The sequence below is a fragment of the Mytilus galloprovincialis genome, chromosome 9 (genome assembly GCF_965363235.1).
Source record: "Mytilus galloprovincialis chromosome 9, xbMytGall1.hap1.1, whole genome shotgun sequence".
In the NCBI taxonomy this organism is placed as follows: domain Eukaryota; kingdom Metazoa; phylum Mollusca; class Bivalvia; order Mytilida; family Mytilidae; genus Mytilus; species Mytilus galloprovincialis.
Genome location: NC_134846.1, coordinates 84147624 through 84173277, shown reverse-complemented (window position 1 = coordinate 84173277; position 25654 = coordinate 84147624).

Genomic DNA, 25654 nt, shown 5'->3' with positions numbered 1-25654 from the left:
GCGTTTGGTGTACACAATTTTAATCCCGTTATATATGATGAGTTTATAAACTAGTTATTAATTTGATATATGACCACCATTCTTAGCTTATAATTCCTGATTTACGTCTCTGTGTCAGGTTTCTTGTTCGTCTAATTACAACATCCCATCGGATGCATCAATATTTAAATCATAACAGTAATGAATATGAACTAACATTTGTGTAAGAGAACTAACTAGATAGCTTTTAGTGCATAACCAATTACAGAGTATTCTAGTAGCATTAAGTTCATTTTATCATTCATATTTCTATAATATTCATCATTAAAATGTACTTGTTGATTTTTTTTCGTTTATATTGTTGTTTCAATGACTTATACCCATATATTTTATTATCATTTCATTTCACCAGAATACGTGCAGATGATTCTACTCCACCAACAATTCAAATAATATTTGTTGTTTATCTATAAATAAATAGACAATATATACCGATTCTAAATCTATTTCTATATATAGTAGCTGTCGGTAAGTTGATCTTTAACGTAGAGACATGACTGCTTTGAAATAAGGAACAAATCCCAAATGACCGATCCATGTGACATGATGGTGATGCTGCTTTGACAAAAGTAATGACAACAAAGATGTAGTTTTTAAGTGTCAAACACATGAACTATTCGAGACTCATTAGAACATTCTAAACTCCCGTAAGGAAGAACTGTTTTATAATTATATAGACATATACCTTATCACTGCTAAGGGGACGACCATTTGATATTCTGGGGGGGGGGGGGGGGGGGGCAGGAGGATTTTGAAAATAGATAACTCAGCCTTGATAATCACAAAAATAAATGGTTTGTTCTGTGGTAGTTAGAAAATAAATTACCTGACTTGCAATGTATAGAAAATAAATAACTCAGCAGGTCTAATCGAAAGTATATGAGATGGCACCAGATTCTTCATAAATTCATCTTTTTTCCCAAAAAAAAAAATCGGGAAACACTTCCCAAATTTTTTAATAACAAAAGTATAAATATTATTTAAATATACTTGAAATGTCTGAAAATTGGTTTCATTTAACTTGAAGTATATTGTCTCAGGAAACCTTACCTCACCTTTATTTTAACAGGCCCGTAACTCCATGTAGGAAATTTCAAAACCAAACGCTTGTCTCCATATCAAATTGTGTTCACGGCCTTGCAAGAAGAAAGTTCTGTTTTCCCTCAGACTTATAGCCCTGATTTTTCGGGATCAATGTTTCTTATTTATTTGTCTTTTGTTCATTGATTGCCCTTCTGTATTCTGTTAGTGTTGCATTCCTTTTGTAATCTAGTAATTTTGTTATGAACTTGATCATGAGTTTAAAAAAAAAAAATAACAGCAGCCACTATGTGAATTCCATTTTTGCTTTATCATGCAGATTGGTCTTTTGATGTTTTCCCTAGAAACTTCAGTCTTACACTGAATTTATACATTTTGCTTTGAGACCAAAATATTGTCAAAAAATTATTAAAACAAAACTTCATTTTCAGATTATGAAAGGGTCTTCCGAACACCCAGAAAGCATAATTTTGCATCATTTGTTCTATAACTTCTTGGGCCTTCAGTGGCTCCAAAACCCTTCAAAAAAAATTTGGCCTCGCTCCGCTCGGCATAGTAGGTTTGCCAAAACATTTAAAAGTGCCTAGTTATAACTAAACTTAATACTATGTGTATATGCAGTTGGGAATTTAAAAGATTCATTTCTGTAGAGGGGGATGGTTAATCTAATTAAATGTTACATAATGACTTGACTATACTATATGTATTATTTATAAACAAAACATTTAAAAAATTGTATGTTTTTCGAATATCAAAAATATAGTTGTGAAAATGAATAATCAGTCCCTTGCTTTAATGAAAATGAAAATGAAAAATCTTGCTTCAATAGTGCAGAAAATGAATAATCTGTCCTCTTAGTTTGCAAAAATAAATAACTGATCAAAAACAAATCCTCCTGCCCCCCCCCCCCCCAGAATATCAAATGGTCGTCCCCTAACGACTACAGTGAAAGAAACAAAACCAGAAATATGTTAAGACTATTGTATATAGACGTAGGACATTTTAAAGTATACTTTCTTAACGATCTTAATTTCTATGAGAATTATCTTGAAGTTCGTTCATTTCCTTAGATGATTTTTCTAGCATATGATAATAAATGGGAACTAGTAATATACAGCAAGTTTCATATATACTGTAATTAAATTTTAAAGAAGAAAACAAGTGTTTTGTATAAACTCACCATATATACCAGGATTAAAATTTGTAACTCTCGAATACCAAATTTGTAAGTAAATATGTGATTTTTATAGACCCAACAACTATAACATTTTATATAAGACTTATACAAAACATTTGACAACATTTCTGAAAAGTATGGCAATTAACCATTAAGATAAGCAATTCAAATGACAACTGTTTATGAGAAAATAAGTTCATGTCTCTGAAACTATGTGAGACGTTCTCTGTTATATAATCAAAGTGAAAAAAGCAACATGTTTTACAGAGAATGCTATGTCAGTTTTGATTGATGATATTCTTAAAAGCAAATACGTTTTTCTCTTCTCAAAATACATGCAATTTTACTTGTATTTTCGATTACTGTTGCAACACAAATTAAATAAAGGCAACAGTAGTATACCGCTGTGTAAAATTCATAAATCGATAGAGAAAAAACAAATCCTGGTTACAAACTAAAACTGAGGGGACCTACGACACAACAGCGACATGTAACTCACACAGAAATGAACTATTATGTAACAATGGTCATTTTCCTGACTTGGTACAAGGCATTTCATGAAAAAATGGTGGTTTGAACCTGGTTTTGTGGCATGCCAAACTTCCCGCTTTAATGGCAGTGTTAACTATAACATTAAAATGACAACATTACACGACAGGGTTACAATAAATAAACAGATGAATGGGAGAAAATATAGGACAGAGAAACAAACGAATAATAGTCATTAAAAGGTAACAGGTTAAAAAATATTTTATACGCCAGACGCGCGCTACGTCCACACAAAACTATGCTCAGATGTAAAAAGTTTGAAAGCCATAACAACTACAAAGTTGAAGATCGCCGAGGACCAAAAGTTTCAAAAAGTTGTTAGGCCAGGATAATCCTCCTAGGACAAAAACATCATTATTATAAAGAATAATACATAGTTTTGCAAACAGTAAATTTTATAAAATGACTTTATAATAGATATACATGATTAAACTGAAGTGGTGACTAGCTATGGACTAAAAACGAATACATTACCAAATCACAGCCCTGTTAGCCATAGTCAATGCAACGCCCAAAGTGACGTCACATTTAAATTTCTAAAACGTCATCCGAAAATTAAGAAAGAATTTGGATGAAATTCAAGATTCGATTTGTATGACTTATCTAACTGTTATTAATAACAGTTAAAATTATAATACTAATTTATATTTAATTGTAGTAGTAATTAGATAATTAATTGGATTATCTAGCTTTGTGGGTGTTTCTTCTAATCAAACTGCAAACCAAATATATATCATAAATATCGTTGATCAATATTAAATCTACCAAATAAACTGTATGAGTAGTTATCCCGAACACAACACATGAATACAACAGAAAAAATAACGATTTATAACTACAAACGTTAAGACATTTGACAAAATCCGATGACAACAACAAACACAACATCAAACAACAAATTAATTTGGGATGGACAAGTACCGTGCCACGTCTTGAAGCAATACGAATTCACACTCAGCAAAACAGTAACATTCGGGAATAAGTCACGTTCGGTAATAAAAGATCAGCCGACGTAATGACAAACCACAATCTAACACGTGGTGAAAATGTGGTAAAATTTACGGAGTGTCATTTTTAATCTGTTCTCCTCATAACTTTTTTGGAGCAGTTTCTGCGTTAGGAGCACACTCCTGTATATGAAGTCCGTATAGTGTGAAAATGCACGAGAATAACGTATTAATTGAGATATGTAAACACCATACGAAGGGACAGAGGGTATGTTACTGCTCAGAAATGGGAAATTGATAATTGGGCAGCTGAAATCGTCCCGTTTATCATAGATTTTCGTTGAAGTCGTCCATCTGTGTCAATATTGCGGAAAAAATCAATGTATAAGGCAGTGCTTCTAGTATCAGTAGTATCCTTAATTTCAAGTTCACTGGGATATATGAGATGCAATTATTGGCCGAAAGATGGATTATTCAGTTAAAGGACATCATCAATTTATCGGAAAGTGAAATTAAAGAATTTTGCAAGGTGCTTTTTCTGTTTGTCTTTTAAAAGGGTTTGAATGAATTCTGCTTCATACGAGTACAAAAACAATTTGGCTAGTAGGGGGGGGCACAATTAGTATCCATTGGAATACCGATTGTCTGTTGAAATATAATCTCTTTTCAGTTAGAGGAATATGCAGCAAGTTTTGAGAACTTTATGTTTCAACATTTTGTTCATTCAAACTTTATGTAAGACAATACCGGAGATGATTTAAAAATGTATCGTCAGTAAATGATTTAAAAACTTTATCTAAATTTTTAGTTAGAATTAGTAAATATAATATAAACCAGTAGACACTTATAAAACAAGAAGGGTAAACAGTAACATCATCTGCTTGACCTTAATGCTTTTTTCCCATCAAATTGTGAATCAGAATAGTTTCTTATGAACAAAAACATCCCCCTATGGAGTTAAATGGTCGTTCCCTCATGAGTAGATTTCTTAGAAGATCAATTGACAAGAACAGAATATATCTTAATATGCTTTTTCAAAACGATACGGGAGAAAAAAAAAGTGGTAAAAAATCCAATTACTTATCGATCGTGCCTATCAATATCATTGAGTCAAGCAACACCATAATTTTTGTGTGAAAGGATAAAATTGTCAGACATCCAAGAGAGGTTACCGAAATGTTTTCTAGTTGTTTTATTTTCAATACGTCCTGTACTTGAAACATGGGCAAAAATAAATAAGGGTAAGTGCTTATAGTGAATGGTTTACATGTATTTCAATATCCTCATATATGCCCCATATGTTTTAGCATAAAGAAACACAATTTATAATTAAACTGATGTTCAAACCGTACCGAATAGTGATACTCACATGGATATAAAAAACTCATCATAGATTTTTTATAATTTAAACATATTAATTTATAATGGATTGGGAAACAAGTTTTGCAACTTATATTAATCCCTTTCCTCTTTATCATAGATACCAGGATTAAAAATTTATATTTATGCCAGACGCACGTTTCATCTACAAAAGACTCAGCAGTGACGCTCGAATAAAAAAAAGTATAAACAGTCAAATAAAGTACGAAGTTGCAGAGCATTCAGGACGAAAAATTCCTAAAAGTGTTGCTAAATACAGATAAGGTAATCCATTCCTGAGGTGGAAAGCCTTAACTTTTCAAAAATTCAAAATTTTGTTAACAGTATAAGGATGTTGATATTCTTATAACTGATAGTTTAATTTTCTCACTGATGATGTTCGCACGACTTATATGTGTATATTTCGTTGTAGTCAATTTGAAAAGGTTCGGATACAACTTTGATTTGAATTAAAACAAAAAGTTAAATTGCTTGAAATTACGTTATAATCAATAATATCTATGCAAATAAACACCAAGAGAAATAGGTAGTCAGGAGATACCAAAGGGATATTCAAACTTATAAACCAGAGAAAAACTAACAAATCCATTAAAAAATATCGAAAAACGATGTAAACCAAAACAGCAGTCTACAAAACACAGCATTTAAAAACTTGATGAGCAAAAAAAATCCCCACAATCTCAGGTGATTCGAAAGGGTTATCTGATCCTGCTCTATGCGTCGTGAAAGTACAAATTCGGTGATAAGTCTAAAATAGCATTGCAGGTAAGACAGTTGGGACATATCAATCATCACTTTAGACACAAATATTCCTAAACGAAAAGTTAACTTCAATTTTTACAACATGGAACCTTTGATTTAACAGTCTTTTTATGCAGAGTAGTTTTATGACGAGGAAATCATATTAAGAAATGCAAATTCTGAAATATCTTATTAACTCGGAGATGTAAACTCAATTTGCACTTTGTTTCAAATTGAGGTAAATGCGTTTAGCTTAGTAATTTTGAATGATTTAGTCAGGACCTCATTTAACTATCACTCAAGCATGTGATCAGTTCATCGTTGAAGGCATATAATTGCTTAATGATATTCGATCTTCTTGTTTTAGAATTTTTGCCAGATTTTCGGAATCCTCTGTAATATCCATGTAGTGCCCTTAAATAATTTTGCCCATGAACTTCTACTTTGTTTCCAGAATTTGATTTCATATAGTTCAAAATGTTATCTTTGAAAATCTTCCAAAAATGTGCCAATGTTAAATGTATGAAAATTCAAGAGAGAATTATTTCCGAATGATTATATCTCGAAAAAAAGCACATTGACCCTTCATTGTTGTATATACTATCAGTTCATCCAAGTCATTAGAAATGCTTGTTATAGAGATATAGTAGCGAACCTCCTTAAATCTACTTCATTTGATCTTTTGACATATTATTTCATTGGTTACCATGCTACTTCCTTGGTGTATAATGAAAACTGTTTGTCGTACTTGACTTCGTTAAATCGAATCAAGTCTTTTTAGGTAAATCAAAAGAGAAAAAAATCAAAAGAGAATCTAATTTTACTTTTAAAATTAGGTTGTATCATTTGAGTGTTATAAAATATTCATTTCGAAGGAACACATTCTCGCAAAGTAAGTATCCTGTCATTCAGTGGTTGTAGTTCGGTAGTTGTCTGTCATATTTGTATTTCAATTATTTTGGTCATGAATGCCCAGACATTGTGCTTTTACATTTTGTCTTGTAGGGGCCTTTTGTGTCCGACAATTCGGAATGGGATTTGTTCAGTGATGAGTGGTAACGAATAATAATTTAGAGTCTGTTGAGTTATTATATCAGTATGGTAATCACTTTTATAAAGACACATATTTGACTTACAAGTACCTAGATTAGAGCGAAATTAGTTTTTTTTAAAGATTTTTTTAATAATTAAGAAAAAAATATAAGCTTAATCGACAGAAAGTAAAATCTTAGAAAACGATGTGGATGTGTAAAATTAAATAACAAAAATACAAACCTCAGAGGAAAATTCAAAATGAAAAGAAGTCCGTAATCAAATGACAAAATCAAAGGCTCAAACACATCAAACACAATGGATAACAGCTGCCATATTCCTAACTTGGTACAGGCATTTTTTAGGTAGAAAATGATGGATTACACCTGGTTTAATAGCTAGCTAAACCTCTTACTTGTATGATAGTCGCCTGAAATTCTGTTATATTGAAAAAAGTAAAATCCCAAAAATACTGAACTTACAGGAAAATCAATTCGGAAAGTCCATAATCACATGACAAAATCAAATAACAAAACGCATCCAAAACGAATGGACAAGAACTGTCATATTCCTAACTTGGTACAGGTATTTTCAAATGTAGAAAATGGTTAATTAAACCTGGTTTTATTTGTAGTTTCAAGGGTGGACTGTATTCCGATTGGGACGGAAATATCTATTGGATTATCTAAAGTAGAATTAAGTTTATCTGTAAAGTTTTTTTCTTAAAGACCAAGACATTGCGTCACAGACTACAGTAAAACTATTTATCTACCATCCAATGCTTAACATTCGAACGATTGAGTGTCTTAAATCGTAATCAATTCGAAAGATATATATATAGATTATTACATGTATACAAGTGGATTATCGGATTTATCCAATCGAGATAGTTAAATTATCAATTTTAAAGTCCGAGGCTCGGCGAGGACTTTAAAATTTATAATTTAACTATCGAGATTGGATAAATCCGATAATCCACGCGTTACTATGTAATTATCTGTTTCTCTAATGATAAAAAGATAAATTTCCTTTTTTCTAAAGCAAACTCCCCTTCAAGTGCCTTCCACTTTCCACGAAGTTGTCAATTTCATTAACACCTGTTAGAATATTTTGATCATTTCAGGGAGCTGAGAAAGGTTATGACCCTTTGACTTAGCCAATCATCTTCTGAGATCACCGGCAACCACACGTTGATTAAATTTTTTTATACAATGGGTTCGGAAAGGGATATTTTTCCATAGAATAAGAGAAATAAACTTCTAAAACAGTGTAAGCGTAACCTCTATACTAAATAGCAATTCAAAAATACATTAGAATAATATTCTGCATGGTCAGCTACTTACAGATGTTACAGATGTTACATTTACTACATACCACAAATCAATACTCAAACGTAGAAAATTTAGTCTGATTTCACACGATTGTCGCTTAAATACTTGGATTTACTACTCAAAAACGATGACATTGCCTTGGCTTTCTTTTTTACAACGTAAATAATAGCTGATAAAAAACAGGAAATATATTTCAATTGTACTTGACACAATGTCATACATGCACAGACAGCCAGATGTAGTCAATTAGCGCTTCCAATCGTTCGGATTAAATGCATAATAAGAAAACATTTCGAATATTATCACATCAGTTTTGCGATTTTTTAATTATGTGCGAAAAAATTTAACGAAATAAATGTAGGTTGATTTGCCAAAACCAAACTCGAATTTTAAATTTTGATACAATTTGCATGTAGAAACTTTGGAAATGTTTGTCTATATAGGTCATTAAGTACATACATATTTTTTTTTTTTAAATATATAGCGTTATATGAATATAAGAGGTGCGAAAGATAGCAGAGGGACATTTAAATTGTAAACTTTCTATTTCTATGTAGGATATTCCAGCAGCGCCTGTATACGGAGTATATATCTCCCAATTGATACGATATTCCCGGGCTTGTATTTCCTATTATGATTTCCTTGATAGAGGATTGCTACTCACAAGGAAGCTATTCAAACAAGAGTTCCAAGTAGTGAAGTTGAAATCATCCCTTCGTAAATTTTACGGACACCATCACGATTTGGTTGATCGTTATGGAATAACCGTTTCACAGATGATATCGGATATGTTCCTTATGTCGTAACTAAAATACCCTTTCCCTTTTCACGAATGTGACCTACCGAATTAGACTATTTACCGGATTTGTAATAACATAAACAACACAACGGGTTCAACATGTGGAGCAGGATCTGCTTACCCTTCCGGAGCACCTGAGATTACCAAGTTTTTGGTGGGGTTCGTGTTGCTTAGTCTTTAGTTTTCTATGTTGTGTCTTCTGTACTATTATTTGTCTGTTTGTCTTTTTATTTTTAGCCATGGCGTTGTAAGTTTATTTTCTATCTACGAGTTTGACTCTCTCTCTCTCTCTGGTATCTTCTGTCCCTCTTTCAAACTCATAGATGGAAAATAAACTGACAACGCCATGGCAAAAAAAAAAAACACGAAAAAGACAAATAATAGGACACAAGACAAAATATGTAACATTTAAGACATAGCAACACTAACCCCATCCAAATTAAGGGCGATTTCTGGTGCTCCGGAAGGGTAAGCAAATCCTGTTTCTCATGTGGCACCCGTCTTGTTGTTCATGTTATTACAAACCCGGTACATTATCTTATTCGTTAGGTCACATTCGTGAAAAGGGAACGGGTTTTAGTCACGACATAAAGAACATTTCCGATATAATCTTTGAAATAGATATTCCATAACGGTCAACCAACTCGTGATGGTGTCCGTAAAATGTCAACTCCAGCATTTGGAACTCTTTGTTTAATAGCTTCCTTGTAGGCAGCAACCCTCTATCAAGGAAATACAAGATCGGGAAAATCTTATCAATAGGGAGATATATACTCTGTTAGCAGGCTCTGCTGGAATATTGCTACAATGAAATGGAAAGTTCACCATTGGGAAGCTGACATCTTTATGTTGCCGCAAATTTAAATAACACAAAAAATCCGTATTTTCATGCCAGTAACGAAGTACTGGCTACTTGGCTGGTGATACCCTCGGGGACTAACAGTTCATCAGCAGAGGCATCGACTCCGTGGTAGTAATAATATTAACGGTACCAATTTTCCTGCACCAGATGCGCATTTCGACAATACATTACTCTTCAGTGATGCTCGTGGCCGAAATATTTGAAATCCAAAGCTTATATAAAAGATGAAGGGCTATAATCCAAAAGCTCCAAAAAGTATAGCTAAATCGGTGAAAGGAATCAGAGCTTTGCATGAGGGAGATTCATTCCTTAATTTATAATAATTTCTAACATTTTGTAACAGCAAATTTAATAACACAAAAAATAGTCTTTTCATGCCAGTACCGAAGTACTGGCTACTGGGCTGCTGATACCCTTGGGGACTGACAGTCCATCAGCAGAGGCACCGATCCAGTGGTAGTAATAACAATAACGGTACGGGATCGATTGAGAGAAAACAAATCCGGGCTTCAAACTAAACTCGAGGGAGACACATCATCTATAACAGGAAAACAACGAAAAAACACTGAAGTGCGACAAAAAAGAATAAAACATAGGAACGAATTATAAGATAACAACTGCCATATTCCTGAATTGGTACAGGACATTTTAAGAAAAGCAAATGGTGGGTTAAACCTGGTCTTGTGGCTTGCAAGACATCGCTCTTAATGAAAATGTTACACACACTGTTGAAATGACAACATTACATGACAAAAATACAGTACAAATAAATGCAAGAACACTTAGGACATAGAAATACATAAATAAAGAATATAACAGTACATATCACCCTGTTCACCATAGAATAACAACGAATACATAAACAAATTTAGGACGGTACAAAAAAAACCAGCATAATAGAAATACATTATCAATTGAAAATTTCACAACACATTCTTCTCCCCTTACATTTGAGTTATCTCTTTTTTGTGTCTCAAAAATAAATGAATGAAACAAAAATTTTGTTTTATTCACCTGATTATATCGTATTTTTGGTTGTAGTTTTGTTGACATATACTCATTTAATTTTATTCATTTGTGTAATATGAGTGTCTCTTGCCAGTTTTCTTTTCCCTGTAAATTATCTATGATGAGTTTATATACTATTTATTATATTTTTTTATGACCAGAATTCTTAGCTGATTGTTCTTGATTTACAGATAAGTTGTTCGTCTTATTACAACAACCCATCGGATGCATCAATATTTAATTCATAACAGTAAGGAATATGAACTAAGCATTTTATGTAAGAGAATTAACTAGATTGATGCTAGTGCTTAACCAATTACAAAGTATTCTAGTAGCATTAAGTACATTTTGTAATTCATATTTTTATAATATGCATCATTAAAATGTACTTGTGGTTATTTTCGTCGTTAAGTTGTTTCCTAAATGTTTTACACCCAACTTTATCTATTGTCCCTTTATACAAAAATACGCAGATGAATTGACTCCACCAACAATTCCGAAAATATCTGTTGTTTATCTATAAATAAATAGACATTAGATTCCCACTTTAAATCTATTCCTACATATAGTAGCTGTCTGAAAGTTGATTTTTATGTAGAGACATGGCTGTTTTGAAATAAGGAAGAGATCCCAAATGACCGAACCATGTGATATGATGGCGATGCTGCTTTGACAAAAGTAATGACAATAAAGATGTAGTTTATAAATGTCAAACATATGAACTATTCGAGACTCATTAGAAAAGTCAAAATCCCTAAAGGAAGAACTGCTTTTATAATTATATAGACTTATCACTGCTAATGACTACAGTGAAAGAAACAAAACCGGAAATATGTTCAGACGTAGATATAGACGTAGAACATTTTTAAATATACGTTCGATTAACGATCTTAATTTTTATGAACGTTAAAAGAGAGACGACTGTAAAGGAGAAAACTAATGTATGCCTCTGTAACTATATAGTTATGTTATATAATCATCAAGAAAAAAAAAGAAACAATTTAAAGAGAATGCAATGTCAGTTTTGATTGATTATATCAATACAAGCAAATTAGTTGTTCTCTTCTCAAAATATATGCAATTTTACTTGTGTTCTAAGTTACAGTCACAACACATATGTCTTGTTTCAGTTAAAAGATTATGAATCAATTTTCTGGAACTAGTTGTTTTAAACTATTTGTTCATTCAAACTTCCTTCAAGAAACTAATTGTGTAGATTTTAAAAATGTATTGTCAGTAAATATCAGCATGTTTTTTAAATAAATGTGTTTAGTTTCGATGCAAAGACCCTATAAGTCAATCGATATTAAGGTGAGAGGTACGTAAATGAACGCCTCTAACGGAAAACGGGAAAATAGGCGTTTGTTGCTATGGGAGTTATCTCCCGTACATCATAAAAAATATTTTCAAGATGTCGGAATATATTCCGCTTCATCGGAATAATGGTCAATTTGGTGGAAGAGTATTGAGTGTATCTCATCAAACTATAGCTAAAATTGAATAATGTAAAATGAAATATCTTGTGAGAGATAAACAGTGCTTTCCTCCCATGAAAATGAAAGAAACTTGGCATGTCGTGATGGCCGAAGAGCGACCCCAGCTAACAATGTTACGTCATATTTACGTCGTGACAATGTCATGTTTTCGTCGCATTGACGTCAGGTTATTACGTTGTATTTACGTAAAAGTGTATGGTTTTCTTGACGTTGTGACAACGTCGTACATTAACGTTGTGGTGACGTAAAATTACGTTTCTACAACGTTATTCCTGACATTACAACAACGTTTATATCACGTTATGTCGATGTTGTCACAACGTCATACATCAACGTTGTGGTGACGTAAAATTACGTTTCTACAACGTTATTCCTGACATTACAACAACGTTTATATCACGTTATGTCGATGTTGTCACAACGTCATACATCAACGTTGTGGTGACGTAAAATTACGTTTCTACAACGTTATTCCTGACATTACAACAACGTTTATATCACGTTATCGCAACATCATACATTAACGTTGTGGTGACGTAAAACGTAAAATTACGTTTCTACAACGTTAATATCACATTATGTCGACGTAATATACTTTCACTTTTATATTATGCTTTATAATTGACCAAAAAATGATCGTATATACACACACATAGTATCAACTGTGTTTGGGACCATGAGGTGACCTCTAGATGATATATGTTGGTGTTATTCTCTGAAGGAATTCGTATATTCTGCATCATCATCTTTTTTTTTTTTGTAGCTTCAATCGAATTACTGTTTCAGTAATTGTGATATAACAGAAATGAATCATAGGGCCCTCTATAGCTGAGTGGCTGCCTATTCGTATGCAGTTCTTGATAGTGCTTGTAAAAATAATATGCATTTATCATATATGTTACTCTATAAGAGGGCTGTTGCCCCGGTCTCTAACTCGTCTTTAATTGCTGCCTATACGATATGGGATTTGCCCATTGTTGAAGGCAGTACATTGACCTCTATAGTTATTTTCTGTGTCGTTTGGTCTCTTGTGGAGAGTCTCGTTGGCAATCATAGTACCACATCTTCTTTTTTTATATTCAATTTATTTCATCGTAGTATACATTTCTCATTAAGCATGTTCACGTTCTGAATATAATATCTGGCTAGCTAAAAACCCACCCATGAAAGTTATAAAAAAAAGTTTATGAAAAGTAAATAATGCCTGCAAATGTTTGCACCTGTCCTAAGTCAGGAATCTGATGTACAGTAGTTGTCGTTTGTTTATGTAATTTATACGCGTTTCTCGTTTCTCGTTTCTCGTTTTTTTATTTTATATAGATTAGACCGTTGGTTTTCTTGTTTGAATGGTTTGGGGCCCTTTATAGATTGTTGTTCGGTGTGAGCCAAGGCTCCGTGTTGAAGGCCGTACATTGACCTATAATGGTTTACTTTTTTAAAATTGTTATTTGGACGGAGAGTTGTCTCATTGGCACTCACACAACATCTTCCTATATCTGTATATCAAAAAGTGAAGAATTGATCGTTTTAACTTTGTTTATTTTAAATGTTCTCCTGGGTCCCTGGTAGTGGTATTTCTGGAGCTGCTGCAATTATCCTCTTAACAGTTGGTTCCTACAATGACAATACAAAAACTTATTTGTACAAAAAGTTAAATTGTAATTATTCTAGGTCAAACATTATTGCAAATAAATACTAGATCTATGTAGCTGTGTGTAAGACGTGGCTTTCCAAATCTCCTTGAAAATCACATAAAAAAGATGGTCTCTAAAGTATGTTCAACTTGCTATTGATTAGTTTTTATTGTCAGAAATTGGCCTGCCCCTCGAACACACTACTAGTAATTGTTATAACCTGGATTCGATTGGGCCCTCAAACCCCTCGCCGAGGTTAGGGCGTACACTTAAAAATAGCCTAGCTACGCCACTGTGTATTTTGACATATATACAGGCCTCTCTAACTTTTGACAATCACTTTTCCATTGTGCTTTTGTGGCGTCAGATGTTTTGTTTACGGGAACATCATTCTGTTCCTTTATAATAGAAACTTTATAAAAAGTAAGAAGAAAAAACAACAGTTAAAGAATACAGATCAATGTACTTACGTTGGATCTTAGTGCAGTGGCTTGGTGAATGGCGTTTACTTTGAATATGACGTCATCACTTAAATAGCGTCACAACTAAAAGCCCTAACAACGGAACCAAAATCGGAAACGTTACGGTATTTCCGTATCTTTTATTTACATGAATAAATTCGTACAGACTTCGTCCCCTTTCACAGGTAATGCCTGCCTTATATCAAATATTGTTCATTAGTTCTACCAATACAAACAAGACAAATTAAATCTAGTACATAATATAAAAAGAAGAAATTTTGCTATTGTAAATTTTAGGGATGTCGACAATTACGTTGCTACAACGTTTTAATTACGTGATTTATTTGATCGATGTACAGTACATATTGCAATTATTTTTTATTATTTTTTTTTATTATTACGATGTTTTATTGATGACAAAAACATGGTTCCTCTTTTATAATAGCGTAAAAATCAACTTAATACTTTATCGACCAAAAATATGACGACGTTGCTATAACGTCATAGATACGTGACAGATGCGTCGCAATATGACATCGCAACAACGTAATATAAACGTTATTAAAAACAATAATAACGTTGTCCTGACGTCGGTTCTACGTCGTATCTGACGTGACGTAAAATTACATTCTCACAACGTTGCAACAACGTCGTACTAACGTAACGTCAGCCATGACCTTCCAGCGACCAATACATAACGTCGCAAGGACGTCATGTGTTTCCTGGGACTGAGTTAGGTTTACTCATACTAGCTGACCAACTTAAAGCTTGCATATAACTTATGTTTCTACAAAACTGTTTAAAGTACAAAGAATGGGTCTCGGAAGTATTTGTTTATACCTTGGGGTAACTGTCCATACATGAACTTACTATACGCCGGTAATCGGCAAAGATCAGAGACTTAAAAAATTGGGAATGTTGATATGTGACGTAAAAACGAAATGTAGATATATTGATAAGAATATGATAAACACGTACATGCATTACACACGTAAACTCCAACAATAACAAATTAAAGCTTACACTATATATTGTCATTTTATTTATTGAAATTCCAAAGCAAACTTTGTCACGGACTTACATTCAGTCATTTGCATTCAAGGAAATAAAATTTCCCAAAACAACTGTCTACGTGAGTGAAAACGGCTAGGACGTATTCAATCCTCGACACACAAAAAAAAAAGAGGTTAATACTAATATTTTTTAATTTGATATTCCTGTTATAACTGTTATATAACCTATTGCTCATATTAATATAAACATAAACCTTTCTTTACAGTGCTTTCTTTCACGTCCGCGATATGGTCTATAAATAGAATTTGAAAATGAAAGTACTAGTGTTATTAAAAACAAATAATTCATATTTAGTAAACATAAATATTGAAAAACAAAAGAGTTTAATTGCTTTCTGTGGGACATGAAATTTGTAAAATATAATGTCGGAAATTACTTCAGACAGGTAAGCAAGAGAAAGTGACAATAAACTTGAACGAGAATCGTAATGACTGATGGTGATGGGACCTTCCACATGAACAAATGGGAAACCCGAAGTAAAACTGTCTTTCAAAATAAACGAAAATTTAAAAGAAATGAATACACGTTGCTTTTCAATCAATTTGAATTGAATGGAACATTGTGAATTACAAGCTTCCAGCATGAAAAAGCGGCAAGGGAAAATATAGATACGCTGATTGAAAATTACGGCTTTAAATAATAAAATAATTAGCAGAGTATATATATTATACTGAAGATGTAGAAATTTCTGCTTGCATCAATCAATTCATTTTTAATTGCGCAAAATTTCGGAATTACAGTTATTTCGATTTCATTTGATACTGTTTATATACATGTGCAAATGCTGCTATAAAAATTTAGAATTAGAGTTTTTATTTTTGCTTTACGTATTTCTTCTCATTTTCGCAAAAAATTCTAAAGTACGAACAGGAATATTGTTGGCATAAATTACGAGGTCCATAATTCTGTTGGCGATTTCCAATCTCTGCAACATCTAATACATACGTTAAAATCTCTCGAAGACGGTTCTTCAAAATCACATGCAGCTTTTCTATTCAGTTTATTGTTAGCTCACAAAATCTATACTGGATATTTATCTGAACGTCATATAAAGTGTGTTCAAAGTCTATGTTGAACAATTTATGACAACACATAGCTGAGTGGGGGGGTAGAGCAGATTGATATCCTGAGAAAACATTGTCAACCGCGGCGAAACCGAATAACAAAAAAAAAAAACAAAAGATAAATTAGTTGGAATTTATAACATTTGTTTTTAGATATTAACATCTATGCACTGTCCGCACTATAATAACGGAACAAAACCAACGATGGAGAAAAAGTAGGGATAATATGCAACAAACTTTGAAATATTCTTTTTGTTGGTCTTTTGCCTATAATCTACATTTATCCCACATCTCCTTTCGTGTCATATTAAACACACTACTTAAGTTTGCAAATGACCAGTACTATTTGGATCGAAGTATGTTTTCATGTTTATGTTAAGTTCTCGTGTCTTTGAACCATTATTTTATATATTTTATATGCATGACCTCCTGCAACTATCGGAGGATTAAAAGTTAAATGTTGTGACTTTTTTATGCACACGCCGTAGCGGAGGGGGCATTACTTTTAACACTTGTCCGTCTGTCCGTCCATCTTATCGTCCAAAATTGGTTTCCGTTCTGTAACTTTAGTTTGCCTCAAACAAATGTTAGAAGACTTATACACAATGCTGATTACCAAAACAAATCACAGATCTAGTTTAAATTTTGGTGGCGTCACCTTTAAAGTTTTTTAGTAATATCATTTTATAACATCATATGCAAGCGGGCGCATCATCTGTCTCCCATGGACACATTTCTCCATTTATTTACCATTGTTTGTCTTTCGGCCGTTTTTCGTTTTTTCACATGACATAGTCAGTATGTTTTCGGCTTATAAGTTTCAATTTCCCGTTGCGCGGTATATTTCGCCTCCAATATTGTGAAGCAGCAAAATTGTGGTCGAATATGTGAAAATTGAATGTATCTCGTCATTCGATCGGATGATCTATTTTAACGATAGATCTTTTATCGTATCTGTTCAATAAGTTTATAAACATATGTCCTTAAACATTGTGTTTTAATCATTCCAGAAATACATTATAAATACTAAAGACCTCGTATAATCACTGAAAAAACAATAATAGGTAATCAATCCTTTTTCCAGGCAGGATAATATGCTCTATAGTGCATTTGAATAACCAAACAAATTATAATGAGGCAGTCGTTGTCTTTACAATTCTGCTGAAATAGCCTTGACGTTGCGTAATCCTTTCGGCGACGTCATAATTTTTCTCTCTTTTCCCGTCAACAACACCCTTTCAACGGCTGATATATGAAAGAGGAGTTCGGTAACCCCATGAAAATTATATATCAAAAGAAAGGAAAATAATACCTTAAAACATTAGATTTTTATAGAAAAATCGTAGGATTGGTTTAAACTGCAGAATAAATAAAGCTTGAAATTTCTTATTTTTGGTTCAAATTTGACGTTATGTCTATGTACTTTATGTTGTTTCATTACCACTTTCAAATGCCTAGAACTCGAAAATTAGATCGGTGACCAACTTAAATTTTTCGATTTTTCATTATCTTTTAATGAGTTCTACGTGCATACAATTTCTTTTAAAATTCGCAGGACAAGCCATTTACGTACCTGTTACCTTAAGCCAAAATATGCAATCTTTAATGACCTGACAACAGTATCCTAACTATATCCCTTCTTAATAAGTCTGTTTAAAGGTTTTGTAAGCTTTTGAGGTGAATACTGATATTTTTGTGCTTTGTAAAGAATATTACTATAAAAGATTGGATGTGAACATACAAGTCATCACTTGTGAGAAAAAATATTCATTAAAGAATTTTTTTACCACATGGAACCTTTTTTATGCAAAGCAACTTTTTGACAAGGCAATCATTACAGGAAATGCAAACTCTGAAATATCTTATTAACTTAGAGAAATAAACTCAATATGCACTATATAGGCTCTAATGGAATACAGTAGCGATATAGTAATGAAAAATAAGTTACAATTGGAAGCTAAAGTCATCTCTTTTTTGTTATAAATTGTGTTGTTCTCAATGCAACCGATGTTTATTGTCAATATCAAGATGTTAGTCAAGAAATAATGAAGACTAAACTGTGCATTTTTATCCTTATTTCAAGTTGAGGTAATTGCGTTTAGCTTAGAAGCGTAATTTTGAATTATTATGTCAGGACCTCGCTTAACTAGCAATACGCCATGTGATCTGTTCATAGTTGAAGGCATATAATTGCTTAAATCTACTCCAGTTGGGAATTTTAGGATTCTTGTTTCATTGGTCTTCATGCCACTTCCTTGTTGTATAATGAAAACTGTTCATCGTACTAGACTTCTTTCAATCGAATCAAATCTTTTTATGTAAATCAGAAGAGAAAAAAATCCAATATAGAATCTTATTTCACTTTTCTAGTTAAATTGTATCATTTCAGTGCTATAAAATATTCATTTTGAAGGAACACATAAGTCAGTAGCCTGTCATTTAATGGTTAACGTTGAATGATGTCTGTCATATTTGTATTTCAATTATTTTGGTCATGAATGCCGGGTAAGCAATTGTGCTTTCACACGTTGTCGAGTAGGGGCCTTTTATGTCTGACAATGGGATTTGTTCAGTGATGAAGGTCATGTGGTAACTAAAAATAATTGAAGATCTGTTGAGTAATAATATCAGTGTGGTAATCATTTTTATAAAGACACATATTTGTCTTACAAGTACCCATATTAGCGTGAAATTAGTTTTTTATATTAAGATTTTTTTAATAATTAATCGCTTAGTTGGTGAGTTGGGAGAGAGAGAAAGGAAAAAATAAACTTAATCGAGAGAAAGTAAAATTTTAGAAAACAGTGTGGATGGGTAAAAGTAGAGTAGCAAAATTACCGAAATCAAAGGAAAATTCAAAATAAAAAGTCCGTAAATTACAAAATCAAAAGCTCAAACACATCAATCTAATGGATAACAACTGTCATATTCCGAACTTAGTACAGGCATTTTTTATGTAGCAAATTATTGATTACACCTGGTTTTATAGCAAGCTAAACCTTTTACTTTTAAGTTAGTCGCATGAAACTCCATTATATTGAAAATGATGTGTGAACGAAACAAACTGACATAAATGGTAAAAACGTTTGAAATGAACTGATATGTTTAAAGTGACAATGATACACTTTATTCCGATTATGAAAGTATTTATTGGTGTATATAAAGTAGAATTAAGTTTTATCTGTATAGTTTTGTTCTTCAAAATCAATATATTGCGATACAGACTACAGTAAAACTATTTGACCATCTACCATGACTGTCCAATGCTTAACACTAAAACGATTGAGTGTTTTTAGATACAGTTAAGTCGGTCTCATATCTTGACTTACATCTAGAAATTGCCAATGAGGGTCGGTTGAGAACAAAACTTTACGACAAAAGAGATGATTTCAGCTTTCCAATTGTGAACTTTCCATTTCTAAGTAGCAACATTCCAGCAGCACCTGCATACGGGGTATAGATCTCCCAATTGATACGATATTTCCATGCTTGCATTTCCTATCATGATTTTCTTGATAGGGGGTTGCTGCTTACAAGAAAGCTATTAAACCAAGAGTTCCAAATGGTGAAGTTGAAATCATCCCTTCGTAAATTTTACGGACGCCATCACGAGTTGTTTGACCGTTATGGAATAACCGTTTCACAAATGATATCGGATATGTTCCTTACGTCGTAACTACAATCCCCTTCCCTTTCATGAATGTGACCTACCGAATTAGACTATTTACCGGATTTGTTATCACATAAGCAACACGACGGGTGCCGCATGTGGAGCAGGATCTGCTTACCCTTCCGGAGCACCTGAGATCACCCCTAGTTTTTTGGTGAGGTTCGTGTTGTTTATTCTTTAGTTTTCTATGTTGTGTCGTGTGTGCTGTTGTTTGTTTGTCTTTTTCATTTTTAGCCATGGCGTTGTCAGTTTGTTTAAGATTTATGAGTTTGACTGTCCCTTTGGTATCTTTCGTCCCTCTTTTGAATTGTAACTAATTTAAAAAATATATATATAAACTTCTACCATAGTGTAAGCGTAATGTCTAGACTAAATAGCAATTAAAAAATACATTAGAATAATATTCTGCATGGTCAGCTACTTACAGATGTTACATTACTACATGCCACAAGTCAATACTCAAACGTTGAAAATTTAGTCTTATTTCACACGATTCTCGTTTAAATACTTGGATTTCCAACTTTTAAAAAAAATGGTGAAATTGTATTGGCCTTCGCACAACGTACCCAAAAAATAGAAAAGAGGAAATATATTTCAATTATAGATGAAACAATGTCCTACATGCGCTGACAGCCAGAAGTAGTCAATGAGCGTCTCCAATCGTTCGGAGTATATGCATTATAAGAAATTCGCATAATTTTTCGATCTTTTAATGTGTGCAAAAATATTTAATGAATATTTAACGAAATAAATGTAGGTTGATGTGGCAAAACCAAACTCGAATTTTAAATTTCGATAAAATTTGAATGTAGAAGTTCTGGAAATTGATCTCTCATGTTTGTATATATAGGTCATGAAGTATTTGCACATTTTTTTCAAATATACAGTGCTGTATGAATAAAAGAGGGGCGAAAGATACCACAGGGACTTTCAAACGCATAGATCTAAAATAAACTGCCAACGCTATGGATAAGACAAATAATAGGACACAAGACACAATATAGAAAACTAAAGACTAAACAACTCCATCAAAACTAAGGGCGATTTCCGGTGCTCCGGAAGGGTAAGCAAATCCTGTTCCACATGTGACATCCGGTGTATTGCTCCTGTTATTACAATCCAGTAAATTGTCTAATTCGTTAGGTCACATTCGTGAAAAGGGAATGGGTTGTAGTCATTGTAGCATTTCCGATATCATCTGTGAAATGGATATTCCATAACGGTCAACCAAATCGTGATGGTGTCCTCAAAATTTCAACTTCAGCATTTGTAACTCTGTGTTTAATAGCTTTCTTGTTAGAAGAAACCTTCTATCAAGGAAATACAAGGCCGATAATATCTTATCAATTGGGAGATATATACTGCATATGCAGGCTTCGCTGGAATATTGCTACAATGAAATTGAAAGTTCACAGTTGGGAAGCTGATATCTTCTCTGTTGCCGTAAAGTTTGTTTGCAACCGACCTTCATTGACACTTACTAGATGTTAGTCAAGATATGAGGCAAACTTAACTGTATCTGTTGTATCGTTTATCTCTAGTTCGATGGGCTAGATATGTTTAACATAGTCACCATATTTTGACGTATATAGTGAGATAACATCATCTATACAGGTATAAGTTAAATGATATTACTAACTTCTTTTGTTTTGTCAAGAAGTTCCTGTATAAAGTCAGCCTCATAATAATAAATGAAAAGGTCGGCAACAGAAGAGCACAATTGTTACCCATGGGAATGCCGATAGTTTGTAGAAAAACACGTCCTCCAAAAATTACTTTATTTGGCTGCAAACTGTGTGGTAGGGTTGCTGCTTCATTGATTATTTATGAATTGTTGTTTGATAAACGTCAAGTGTTGTCTCATTGACAAAATTAAGAAATAATTCATGGAAGCCATAGATTATTGGAAATTTACACATGGCCTGGGCCAACGCTCAGGATAAAATTCGAATGTCATGGCCCAGGCCATGTGTAAATTTCCAATAATCTATGGCTTCTATGAATTATTTCGATTCTAATAGGACAAGTACGATCATTAGAAAGACTGAAGCGAGGGTGGTTATGGTTGTGTGTGTGGCTATTCTATTTTACTCCCTGTTAGATAAAGCTCAAATATTCTAATAAATCCGTAGCTTGCGTGGATTATTTCGTAAATAACCGCTGAAAAAAATCTGTTTCATTCTTAAAAGCAACAATTGCCATTTTGATTTACATGGTTTTTTTCTCGTGAGCTACTGTCAAATCCAAAGTTGACATTTCGTAACTAAGGAGCCGCCATGTTGACTTGCTGAAAATCAGTAAATATGCGAATAATACAATAGAATAGAAAAAAAAATAAAACCTACCTTGATAATCAGTTTTAATACAATAGTAAACGACATTTCAATGGTTCGCGTAACAGAAAACTTTCAACTCTAGCGTTTTCATTTGTATGACGTCAGGTTTTGAAATGATTTAAATGCCCCAAAAACATTGATAGACTTTCGTGGAATTTTATTTTATTTTTATTTTGTTGGTTTCTCCGAGCTCTTGTGCATTGCTTCTTTTTATTATGCATCCGAATAAGAATAATAGTGATTTTGTCTTTTTTTAATTGCAATTTTTAAAACAATAAAATCGACAAAGGATTTGCAAATAGGTTTCTATACATGTGGATTTACGTGGGAAGTATATTGTAACAGCCATCATTATGTACATCTCGGAGTCCGCGCTTAGTATAGATATATCGAGAAATTTATCACAGTGATGTTTACAAAGCGAAAGAAGCACGTCATATTAGAATACCATATATATCTTTCTTAATTCATTTTTCAATTCATACCTACATGATATAAAGTATTGAATGCAAGACTTAAAAAATAGCTCTAATTCGATGTTATAAATGAAGGGGAATTCATCCTTTTACTTTACAGTTAAAATAATTATAATCATACACATATCAACATCACTAGTCATTTCTATTGTACCCGTGTGGGGAAAATTGGTCATTCAACAGCAGGTAAATGTAGAATTTTAAACCCATCCGCGGAACAGACAAAAAAGTTGTCATTTAAACGTTTGCTAGCTGCTGTACTCTAATGAACTACTCATTGACCACGTAGGTATGGAATAGAACATTGATAAAACTTTATTACATTATAGTTCCCGGGGATTTTATCTGGCACTCACTGGTGAAACCAACCAATTGTATCCTATCTAAATGCTCGGCACCTATCGTTCCTGTGTAGACTATTTGTAATCCACCGGCAGAACAGACCTAATGATAAATTAAAACAATTGGTAACTATCGCACTCTCAACTATTATAGATCACACAGAGACGAAATGAAGCACGTGGTAGTTTCTAAACGTTTGATATCAACTTCAGTGTAAAAAATAATTCTTTTATTAACTTCATCAACTTCACAAAAATCACTAGAAACGAACTCTATTGTAAACTAGTGCATACAAAATTTCTTATAATATATAACAAGATATTAATAGAGGAAATTGACATAAAATATCACACAGTCAGTCCTCACCAACTAACAACATCCAACTGCTTAAAAAAACATCACAGATATATCAATAACGATAAACAATAACACATGGTACAAAAACAGCGAGAGCAGGAATATTGAAAAGGCAATCATCTCCTTCTATATATATATATATATATACATACATCAAAAGCCATGTGAAACTCAGTCAAAATATCACAACAAGGAATAATACACAATCAGTACAAATACAGAATATACGACGACTCCATTATTTTATGATCTGAGACTGTAAAAATATGTCACTAGTGAATGGACACACATTCGTCTAGCGTACTAAATTATAACCCTGGTACCTTTGATAGCTACCCATATCGTATCAATCAATCAATTCGTCCATGTTGGTGACCATCAAATCAATTTTAACTAATTGTACAACATTAGGAGCACACCACACCACGTAGGTCAGTATATGTTTCAATAATGATACACAATGTACAGTGCATCATAAGCCTATTTAGCTGGCTGCAAATTACTTGTATATATGAATGTAATTGTTTGGTTGTAACTCAGGTTGCACTTTAATATTAAAATATTCATTCATTCATTTATTCATTCATAAAGAACATACAGAAGACTACCATTAAATAAAGGCAACAGAAGTATACCGCTGTTCAAAAGTCAGTAATCGATTGAGAGAAAACAATTCCGGGTCTCAAACTAAAACCGAGAGAAACACATCATCTATAAGAGGAAAACAACGAAATAACAGAAACACTGAAGTGCAACAAAAAAAATAGTACATAGAAATAAATTATTAGATAACAACTTCCATATTCCTGACTTGGTACAGGACATTATAAGACATTAAAATTGTGGGTATAACCTGGTTTTTGGGCTTACAAGACCTCGTGCTTTCAAAATTTATCTGGAATTCCAAACCAGACAAAGTTAAAAGAAAAACGATAATTGGTAGTTATGAAAACGGGGGTTTGAATATGATTGACATTGAAAGTCACTTTGAATCACTAAAAGCATCATGGATATGTATAATCTTAAATACAGATATTGCCAGATGGCAACTTATACCTTTGAATTATTTACAAGGTTCAGGAAATAATTGCCTAGCAGTTTATATGAATATGGATTATGATAAACTGATCAATATCTGCCTAATATTCCAATATTTTATAAAAATGTAGTAAAAAGCTGGATGAAAGTACCAGGATTATAATTCAATACGCCGACGTGCTTTTCGTCTACATAAGACTGATCAGTGAAGCTCAGATCAAAACAGTTGTAGAGTCAAACAAGTAGAAAGTTGAAGAGCATTGAGGACCCAAAATTCCAAAAAGTTGTGCCAAATAGGGCTAAGGTAATCTATTCCTGGAATAAGTAAATCCTTAGTTTTCCGAAAACAAATAATGTTTTGTAACAGGAAATTTATAAAAAAAAATACCTTTTAATTGATATTCATGTCAATACCGAAGTGCTGACTACTGGGCTGATGATACCCTCGCGGACGAAACGTCCACCAGCAGTGGCATCGACCCAGTGGTGTAAACAGTTAAGTTATTATTTAGATGGAAAGTAACAGACAATGATTTATGTAATAAATGCTTTATTGTAAAAGATTATCAACATTATTTTATGTCATGTTCTTTTTTACACGATTTTTGGAGAAAAATTCATAATTTATTGCAAAAAGTAAATATGGAAAAAACTATCACATTGAAAGATATTGTTTTTTGGCTGCAAAATATCTGATAAATATTACTTTGGCTTTAAGTATCTTATTACTTTAATTGGGTTTTCTATATATAAATCCTACTATGTATCTGATCAGAAAATGAAAAGACTAGATGTTTTTG